The following is an 11613-nucleotide window of genomic DNA, read 5'->3' on the forward strand; positions in this document are numbered from 1 at the left end:
CTCGAGCTGGGTCGGGTTCCCGCCTCAAGCCTACCCCTGGAGACCTAGTGACACTATGTTTAAAATATCTCATGATAACGAGTCAATCTCTAAAACGGCTCGAATCAAATACGATGAGATCTACAACTTTGTTATTCAACACTTTTTGAATAGAGGAGTGGAAGAGGGTGAAAACCATAATTTAGTGTTGCACAAGAGGCTAATTATAGCTTGTTGAGCAATACTTCTCCTTATCAAAAGGCTCACTCTTCTCTCTCTCTCTCTCTCTCTCTCCCCCCCCCCCCCCCCCCCCCCCTCTCCCACAAAGATTTCCATAGCTACTATGCTCCACAATGGCTCCCTTTGAGTTCTAAAAATCTATGGTATCACTGTAGTGTTTTAATAATGTCTACTAGTTTTTACAATAGCATCTTTACTCGTTAGTCTTAGTGAAGATGATGGAGAAGTTATTTGACATGCATGAACCGCGCATGAAACTCGTAAAAATATTTTAAACAGAAGCATACACATGTTTTTTGAGAGTTTTGTGTGTTTTTGTGATGCTTCTATAGGTGTCATATGTTCTAAATTTAGAACATATGACAAAGAATTGACTGATGTAGTGTATGCTCTCAAAATTAATCCACTTGCATTTGAAAGTCGTTAAACCATTTGAATCTAAATTTAGAACATATGACAAAGAATTGATTGATGTAGTGCATGCTCTCAAAATTTGGAAACACTATCTAATGGGTGCTGACTTGATAAGTATCAAATACTTAGTATCTCAACCCCTAATAGGAGATAGACATATTAATTGGACAGCCTTTATTCAAAGTTTTCAACACAACATTCAATACCAACCTGGTAAAGAAAACATGGTGGTTGATGCTTTGAGTCAAAGACCCTCTCTTAGTAATTTATTAGTTATTATGGATACTTCTTTTGATAATATACAAGATACTTATGCACAAGATGATGATTTTAAAACCATTTGGTTGCAATGCTTGAAAATTTAGTGCACGCCTTTCTTAAATACACTATACAAGAAAATTTCCTTTATTTTAAACAAAAATTGTGTGTCACAAAACCATTTTGTGTCTTACTCATTGAAGAATTACATAAACCACCTTATGCTGGACATATAGGTTTTGCTGCTACTTTTCAGAATTTAAATTGTGATTTTTATTGGCATGTTATGAAAAGTGATATTAAACAATATGTTTCATCTTGTTTAATTTTCCAAAATATTAAAGCAGCAAACAGGTAAGAAATTAGGTTTGTTACACCCTCTCCCTATTCTTGAAAGACCTTGGAAACACATTTTTATGGACTTTGTTACTAGTCTCTCACTCACTGCTCACAAACATGACATGATTTGGACCGTTATTCATCGTTTTTCTAAGCAAACATATTTCATTCCATGTAAGAAAACTCTTACTGCATATTAAGCTGCACTTCTCTATTTAAAAGTTATTTTTTCTCATCATGGGTACTCATATCCGATGGAGATTCCAAATTTTGTAGTACTTTTTGGACTACAGTTTTCAAAAATCTTGGCACTACACTTGATGTCACTTTTGTATTCCATCCTGAGTCTAATGGTCAAACAAAAGTTATTAATCATATTATTATTGATTTATTGAAAGCTTATGTGTCTTCTCAACCCAATAAGTGGGATGATTACCAACATATTTTATACTTTGTTTATAACAACACCACTCACTATGCCATAGGTAAATCTCCATTTGAGATTGTATATGGTCACTCTCTTCCTACTCCTACTTATAGAGTTTCTAACATTGTGCCTACTACTTATACTTTCACTACAAATTTTCATGAAATTTATGAAAGTGTACACTCTGCTATTAAGCATTCACAAGAATTGTACACTAAGCATGTTGATGAGCATTGCAAAGAACATGGATTTAAGGAAGGAGATTATGTTATGCGTTGAATAGAAAAGAGAAGAACTAAAATGATTGATTGTTAAGCTTATTCCTCATTTTTATGGTCCATTCAAATTTTTTAAATGATAAATGATGTTTCATTTTGCTTAGAATTACCTTCACACTGGAAAATTCACAATGCATTTCATTTTAGTTTACTACAACCCTTTCAAGGACCCCTATCTACACATCATATATATGAGGAACCACCTACACTTGTAGATCAAGAATAGCAACTCATCAAAACCGTATGATGGAATCCCAATCTTATAGGGGAATGTTTGGTGGATACAACAGAATGTCACTTAACAGTCGGATACACACCAAAATTGATGTATTCAATCATTTTTTCAAAAGAAGGTGTGTATTCTGTTGTTGATGATTCTTAAATTGTAACATAGTCTATCATTCCCTATTATTCTCTCTGAGCCTACAAACCTTGTAAGTGGCCAATGGTCGTGGCAAAGGGTCCCAAGTTTTTAAGTCAAAACCCTTAGTTTTGAAAAACACATTATCATTATCTTTGGGATTTATTGGACGTCGACTGAGAGCTGCATTGCTGTTACAAGTTGTAATCAATCATTCTCCTTCTCTGGTAATCAGAATTTGATTTCGAATAGCACATTGTGTTCCTTGTCTCTTGCTCTTTGATCTAAGTATAATCATTCTCAGTTTTGTTGTGGTTTGTGACATCTTGTTTGTGGGCTAAATGTATTGATTTGAGGTTTTAAATGGTTATTTTTTTATGTTTTGACCTTGGAAGAGTGTTTCTAAGCTTGAAAGGAACCTTTCCGTGTAATTTTGTTTCAATTTTCTATATATTTTTTGGGATGGATTGTGATTTATGTACCTTCCCAGATGACTGTAGAACTTGGTAGGAATATGCCCTTAGGTGTTGTAACACATCTCCTTAAGTTTCGTTCCATTTCGAATTCGTTTGGATGCTGAAAAGGCGTGACGACCTAGAGCGGTGAGATTGATGTATGAATAGTCCTTTAGGCTCACTTCTTTGAGATTGACAATCTCATTGAGTCTCCGTGCACCATCTCGAGTCACTTCCTTGCGTATTGACACTATGTTAGTAACAGATAGCTATGCTGCAGACGTCCATCACGGCGTTGTTGCTGGGGAAGTCGATCCTTAGGTGGTGAGTGACCTAGTTGTACGAAAAATCATTTCCAAAGATTTTGACACCCATTCCGTTTACACTTAGACAGTAAAGCAACTAGACGTAGGTTTAGTGCTTAGTAGAGACTGGAGTCGAGGATCAGCCAGTGCTACTCCTTATGAGCAAAGAAAGTTGTGAGTGAAGTACAAAAAAGTATTTTGTTCTTTGATTTTCCATGCTTGAAAAGAAATTGGTAATCCATGGTGTTTGAAAATCTGAGATATGAAGATGCTTGCCATTTGGTGTGCCTTAACACTAGGTTGGTAACCTAACAGGACATAAAAGTGTCCTTTCAGGGTTTTGAAAAAAATCTCCAAAGCCATAGTAGATCCACTCATTTTGTAACATCCTTTCATGAGGTTATAGTTCAAGGCCTACTACACATGGAAAAAATAAGAAACTTGTAAAATTTTTCATCTTTTGGTCACACCAAGCCTCCAAAGTTGATGTACCAGTACATTTTCATCAAAACAATCATTTCTTACGTTTTGTTGCATAAAAATAAGACTAGGGATTTTTGTAGGACTTGAGATAAATTCCCTAGTTAACTTCAATGGGTCGGTGATCAGAACATATGATTGCTTCTCACTCACTATTTTTTGTTTTGCCAAAAGAAATAGGTACAAAAAAGTTGAATTTTTACCATTCTGCAAACCTATCATCAAAGTTTCTATAGCCACGCTCAATACAAATAATATATGCATGTTTTCTTAGTTCCCTATTGTCCTTTAGGTTTGTAAGGAGCCATGGAGCATGTCAAAAGAATAATACATCTCTTAGCAAGGGGAATCTTGGGGACAAAGATGAAGTGCTAAATACAGCAAACATGAAAAAACTGGGTTCAACATTATGAGTTGTAGAATCCCATAGAAACTATTCAATATCTAGCCAAATTTGATCCTTATGACTAGATATGGTTACTACCTACAAAATACATGTAGTTGTCACAAGAAACTAACAATATTGAAAAAGCTATACTTGATATACTAGAATGTTTCGTTTTCTTCTATAATTGAAAAAATCAACCATCGTTGTCTACTATGCAAAATAGGGTATTAGGTGCCCCAAAACTCAAGGAATCTTAGCTTTATGTTACAATATGTGACATAGAAAATCAAAACTACATTTGGATATCATGAAAGCCACCAAAAAAATCATAGAAGAGCTAAAATTGGCGAAAAAACAAGATTTGACAATTTTGGTAATTTGGTCATAGCTTACAACTTTAACATTTATTTCTCCCTAGAACCATCAGGACATGTTGAGGACTACTAAAGATAGTTCTCTAGCATTATAGACGTCACAAACATGAATTCTAGAGTGGTATAGTTGCAAAAAGTTGAAAAAAGACAAAAACAGGACCCGTTTTTTCACACAGTTTAGGTTGTGAAATGTTGTGCAAAGACAAGGTTAAAGATGGAATTGATATTCCAAAAAAATGTCGAGTTTTTTTCAGCTCATGAGACAAATTTCTAGACAGATAGCACCTCAAAAACCATTTTGAAACTCTTGACATAATTCAAGGAAAATGGTCACTTAACAGGACATAAAAGTGTCCCAGGACATAAAAGTGTCCCATTACCAACCTAGTGTTAATAGTCTTTTTGACAGGAATAAAGTGTACTTGCTTGCTAAACCTATCGACTATTGTCCATATTTTCGTATTCCCATGGATAGAATTGGGTAATCCAAAGATAAAATCCATGGATATACTCTCCCATGATGAATTAGGGATTGGCAATGGCTGGAGTAATCTAGGTTTCTTCCCGCTATCATACTTAGTCTTTTGGCATACCACACATTTTGAAACATGCTCTTGTATGTCCACTTTCATGGTAGGCCAATAGAAGTATGTCTCTACTCCTTGAAGAGTAGGTTGAATGCCCCTATGCCCCGCATAGGGAGGAGCATGGGATTCATACATGACTTTCTCACGAAGAGAGTGGGTAACACATAGCCTATTGCCATGGAGAAGATAACCATCCTGCAAGGTGATGGTTCCTCTTTCTTCCCCAAATGTAATGGAAATGGCCTATGAACTTTGAAAATAGCGGAATTAAGAGAATTAGAGTGAGCATTTTTGTGAGTTTACTTTGAGAACATAGAGGGTGAATTTAATTGATGGTAGCAACATGAACATTGTACTTAACTAACTTGGCATGAACAATACTTTTTCAAGAGAGAGATTATTAGAGAGCATGACAATAGTTGAGGACCGGATTTACTTGGAGCCGGTCCCCCCTCGAAAAGGCGTTTGTATTACAGATTCTCCCATCAAGAGAGACTTGTTACAATACAATCTTTGTGTTCCTTATGACCTTGGTGATGCTATGAAGATGGAAACCTTCATGCATCACAAGCTTAACATAAACTTTGCAAAAAGCATTAACTATCCCAAGCCCGAGTCCCAAGGCTTCAAACACCTTCGAAGGTGGAGAGAGCTAGCGTGGAATGAGGGTAGGGAAGAGGAAGAAGAATTATCCATATGAGAAAGAAATAGTTCCTCACTTATTATTACTCTTCTTGCTTAGCATAGCATAATTGCATAGTAATGAAGATGAAGAAGATGGCAAGCTTAAGCATTGAAGCATGGCTCTTGGTTGGATTTGCATTCCATAGCAAAGAGTGTTGGTGTAGGCTCTCCACTTCTCAACAAGCTTGGAGAAGGAGATGGAGCTCTTGCACTTTGCACCACACACAATGAGAGAATGTGTGTGTGTGTGTGTGGGGGGGGGGGGGAGAGTATACCCCCCTCTCATGCTTGATCCACCTCTCTCTCTCTCTCATTATTTTATTATTTCATTTGGATATGTGTCCTCTTTTTCATCTTTGAGAGAAAGAACTTAATTATTTATTTTTATGTATCTAAATTCTCATTGGAGCTCTTTAAAACCTATCCAATAGCATTCAAGCACATCATGAGGGCCACATGTGGAGGATCATTTGAACATGTGTCTTTTATGCTTATTAAGTCATTTGGTTGAATTGAATACTTCAAGGACTTAATCAATCAACCATGGAAACGTTGATGTCTCTTGAGAGTTGTCTTTGAATTGAATACTTCAAGAACCTTAGTAATTTAAGCATGTGAGAAACACCTCAAGCTTTTGGGTAAGGTTCCCACTAACATTTAGCAAGCCAACAAACACCTCATGCTTGGGTAGGATTCCCACCTCAAGGTCAGTCCTAGATTGCTTAAGGTCAAAGGACTTTTGAACACTAATTTTTGGAGGTCTTTAATGAAACTAACCCTACGGTCTTTAAGCTCCATTCGGCAGCATTGCTCTTTAACATACCATCTCTCATTTGGACCCCTTTTAATCTTGACCCCGTGTTGAGACAGATCCATAAGCACATGTCTATATTCTAACTCTTGTTCCCGTTTATTCTCCCACATTAAACGATTAGTTTAGTATGAAAAAATCATTTGGGTTGGTTTATTAGATTTTATGACAGGTCTACTATGATTTTCCAAACCAAAAACCTCGAAGAGAGTGTAGATATATGAATAGACGCATGAACAAACGAAATAAGACAAAAGAAAATTATGTACCTCTTTTAAACGACAAAATGCAGTATTTGAAGCTGGTTGAAGCAATTGATTGTTTTAAACATGAGATATTGAAGAGGTTCTCGAAACACGACTTAACAAAAATAAACTTGAAAAAGAAGAACAGACAAAAATCACAAGCGAAAAGTATCTCTGAGAAGTCAACAAAATTATCCAAAATAGAGAACAAACACAAATACTACCGATTAAAATGAACTTTGAAAGAATTTTGGACAACCAAGTTGGAAACTGACGATGAATCAGATGATGATAGGTTTGATGCACCTTCCTACTACAAAAGGTATACTATTCAAGACATAAAAATTGTAGTGCAGAAGCCCAAACGAGACCCAAGAGAGCCTAGAACCTCATATGATGGGCCCGAGCCAAATGTATAAACGTAGCAAAACCAGGTGCGGAACCTAAACTGGCATACATTGCCACGGACCTCACAGAAGAAGAAGAGCAACTATTGATAGCAACAATTAGACGATATAAAGATGTGCTTGCTTGGTATTACAAAGACCTAAAGGGAATAGATCCAAAGATTTGTCAACACATGATACCCCTTTAAAGTGATGCCAGACCGCGAAGACAACGTCCTTATATGCACAATGAGACTTTCGCCAAAAAATTCAAGGAGGAGATAGACAAACTAAAGGATGCGGAGTTTATTTATGAGATTGAACACATCGATGGGTGTCCCCAATTGTGGTAGTACCCAAAAATAATGGGAAATTACGGATATGTGTGAACCTCAAACAGGTAAATGCTGCCACCATCATGGACAAATATCCACTACCAATAACAGACCACGTTATTGAGAGAGTTGCAGGGAAGGAGGCTTATAGTTTTTAGATGGGTTCTCAGGACCATAAAACAAGAAGATTAACAGAAGTCAACTTTTGCAACAGAGTGGGACATATTTGCATACAGAGTAATGCCTTTTGGCATGACCAGTGCCCTGCCACTTTTCAAAGACTAATGAGTCATGCATTCAAGGAATACCTCATGCAATTTTTAGAAATATATATGGATGACCTATGCGTGCATTCCTAGTTGAGAAGTGAGCACATAACACATCTAGAGAAAGTCTTTGAAAAGTGCAGAACTTATCGTATTTTCTTAAACCCTGAAAAATGTGTCTTCATGGTAAGACAAGGTAAAATCTTGGGCCACATTGTGTCCAAAAATGGGATTTCCACTGATCAAGATATGATATAAATAATTGTTGTACTGTTGAGACCAACCAAATTAAAGGAAGTGGAAGCATTTATGGGTCATTGTGGGTATCATAGGTGCTTCATATACATGTATGTTGTAATAGCTAAGCCTCTATATGCCCTCATTGCTAAGTTTGAGTGGACGGAAGAATGTGAGAAGACTTTTCACAAATTGAAGCAAGGATTAATTTTTGCTCCAATTTTGCAAGCCCCTGATTGGAACAAGATCTTCCATGTTCATCGAGATGCATAAGCCTACGCCATAGGGTGCATATTGGCCCATCCAGAGAGAAGAAAATGGATTTTCCCATTTGCTACTCTAGTAGGCAGCTAAGCAACGTAGAGAAAAAAATTACCACCACGAAGAGAGAAGGTCGAGGAATGATATATGCTGTCAAAAATTTTAGACATTATCTTCTTGCAAACAAGTTTTTTTTAGGGAAAATTACCAAAATACCCCTCTAAATTTGTGGAAATTCCAAAATACCCCTCAAATTTCAAAAATTCCCAAAATACCCTTGTATTTATTTGAGCTAAATTGTTCACGATTTCCTAATCTTTATTCTTTTTTGACAATGTATATCCGTTTTCTAGTGCTTAGCATGTAATTTGTCACAACTTACCTCCCAAAAAAAGACAGTTATGTCTAAAAATAATGAAGCAATTCATTTCCAAAGCCTACATAACCAGCTCAAATTCTAGCATTAGTATCTTGTATTCATAGAGAATCAATCTTCTTATGAAAAGCTACAAATTTTTTAATTTTTGGATAAATTTACTCTCACAACCAGGGGTATTTTGGGAATTTTGGAAAATTTGAAGGACATTTTGGGAATTTTTGACAAAATATGAGGGGTATATTGGGAAATTTTGAAATTTGAAGGGTATTTTGGAAATTTTCACAAATTAGAGGGGTATTTTGGTAATTTTCCCATTTTTTAAATTCGTGGATCACCAAGCATTGTTGTATCTGGTAAACAAACCTTGCAACACTAGGAGGATTGTTCGATGGTTTATCATATTGCTTGAGTTTGATTTCACAGTAGTCATTATAAAGGGGACTACGCACAAGCGAGCATATCACTTTCGAGATTGCACCTAAAGGTATTGACGATGATCTTCCAGATTCGTACTTACTCACAATAGGATCATTACAGGTAGAAAGACAACCATCAATCATACATTGAACAAGAAATCTCTAGCTATTAGCTAGACGACTTTACAAGAAAGGTAAGGACGAGATTTTGAGACTATTTGTACAACCGGACAAGAATGAATACTACCTCAAACTGGTTCATATACAAAACACGGGGTTTCATATTGGAAAAACACAAACATACCAAAGACTAAGGAGACTTGGCAAAACATGGAGAACAATGTCCATAATTATGTAAAATCATGTGAACCCTGTATAAGGCAATTGCCAGTGGAATATGCCAACCCTGTATAAGGCAATTGCCAGTGGAATATGCCACCCTATTTCGAGTAATACAAGCGCTCAAATAGAGTACTTAAAAACCAAGACCTTCCCAAAGGGATGGGGTAAGGCACAAATGAGAACTATAGAGGAAGAAGCAAAGCACTATTTGCTGATTGCAAACCAACTATACAAGCGGGGAAAGGACAATCAATTAAGATTGTGTGCTACTGAAAGAGAATATTTCTCTGTCCTAGATCAAACACACTCGGGCCAGCCAGGGGGATATTTTTCTACCGATAAAACTGCAAAGCTAGTACTTCATGTAGGAATATGGTGGCCAACATTGTTCAGAGATGCGAAGGCATATGTCAAAATGTGTGATGAATGTCAATGCACAAAAGCACCTCTACGGAGAGATGAAATGCCATTACGGGCGATGATGGGAGTACGTGCCTTTGCCAAGTGGGGCATAGATTTTATAGGCCCCACCATACCTCCTGCATACAGGACGCACGTACAATACATCATAGTAGCCACAAATTATTTGACCAAATGGGTGGAAGCAAAAGCAACACAGAAAAATGATGCATGGACTACGGCTAAGTTCCTCTTCAAACATATCTTTACCAAATACGGTCTACCCATTGAAATTGTAAGTGATAGAGGAACACACTTTGTAAACAATGTCATTGAAAGCTTACTTGACGAATTCATGGTGATCCATCACAAATCAACACCCTATCATCCCCAAGATAACGGACAAGCCGAGAGTACCAATAAATCTTATGCACGGTGCTCGCCAAAATAGTGAGTGACTCAAGAACTGATTGGGACTAGAAGCTACACTCAGCATTATGGGCTTACAGGGTAGCACTTAAAACTTCCATAGGAACCACTCTTTTTACCCTTGTGTTCGGGATTAATGCAATTCTACCCATGGAATTCTTGATTAACACGCTTTGAGTTGCAACACAGTTAGGATGGACGGGACACGAACTATCTGAAAGACTAGACACCTTGGAGCAATTAGATGAAACCTGAATGAGAGCGATAACAGGAATATATGCTCAAAAATGACAAATGAAAGCTTTCCATAATCATCATGTGATCAGCAAGGAGTTCCAAAAAGGGGATTACGTTTTGGTGTGTAACCTAAATCAACACTCCAAAAGACTCAAAAAGCGAGGGATGGGGCTTTTTGTAATACATGATATATCGCAAAGTGGCAAGCTTGCAACATTGGTAGGTGAGGAGATGCCTAATTGGATAAGTGGCTGCAGGTTAAAGAAATATCTTCTTCCACTGACACCAGAAGAGCTCCAAACAATTCCTGTAGAAGACCAGCGGAGAAATTGAGCACATGCTATTCAGGAGCAGGCTAAGGAGGAGGCCAAGATCAGAATATTAAAGTGGAAGGAGCTAGCAAACCTTCAAAGAAATTTCCAACATAACAATTGCATCAATCCCCCTCCAATAGAATCCATACAAATGGAGCCTACATGGTTAGGTGGCATTGATCTACGAATTTTCCTTGATGATGGTGCCACCAAGCGAGCATTAATGGACACTGGGATATGAGAAACTGTCGTCAACTCCACCTTTGTGAAATTGACAAGATAACTTATAACGCCAAATACTATTGGGTTCAAAGTGGCCAACAAAGGAACAATGAACAATTTGGGACATGACAATTTACCAATAACTGTTGATGGAACAATAAATGTTGATGGAACAGTTTATCCTCATCAACTTCATGTGGTTGCAGATACATACCTTAATGAAGCAGTTATTCTGGGAGTGCCGTGGATGCGCACTTATAAAACCACTCCCAATTGGTAGGATGATACCTTACAACTCATGCTACATGACAAATCTTTCGCTACACCATTTGTACAATCAGATTACCTATGAGAACCTCTTCAATCAACCGTTGCTCCGATACCATGATGTTCTAGAAACGTGGTCAGGAAAATATAGGTTAAAAAGTCCATTATGCAAACCCATCCGAAGAAAATATGGATACCCAAATGACATTGTACTGAAATTCAACCTACATCGCACCATACCAAAACCAAACCACACCCAACCACCAAAAGCTACAACTTTTGTCAAGCAAACAAGGTCAATACAATCACACCATCGACAACCAAAAGAAGTCTTTTGGAAATGGAAACAGAAACCAACTCACCCACTGGATGACTCGAACTCAAAGTCCACATCAAAGAAATTTTAGTGGCATCCAGAAAGGAGCCCTCAACCAAAAGAAAATGCAGTGTCAAAACTACGAGGTGCCACTGTCAAAGACAGAGCGCGTCTTCTTCAAC

The sequence above is a fragment of the Adiantum capillus-veneris genome, chromosome 7 (genome assembly GCF_014529385.1).
Source record: "Adiantum capillus-veneris isolate H3 chromosome 7, ASM1452938v2, whole genome shotgun sequence".
NCBI lineage: Eukaryota > Viridiplantae > Streptophyta > Polypodiopsida > Polypodiales > Pteridaceae > Adiantum > Adiantum capillus-veneris.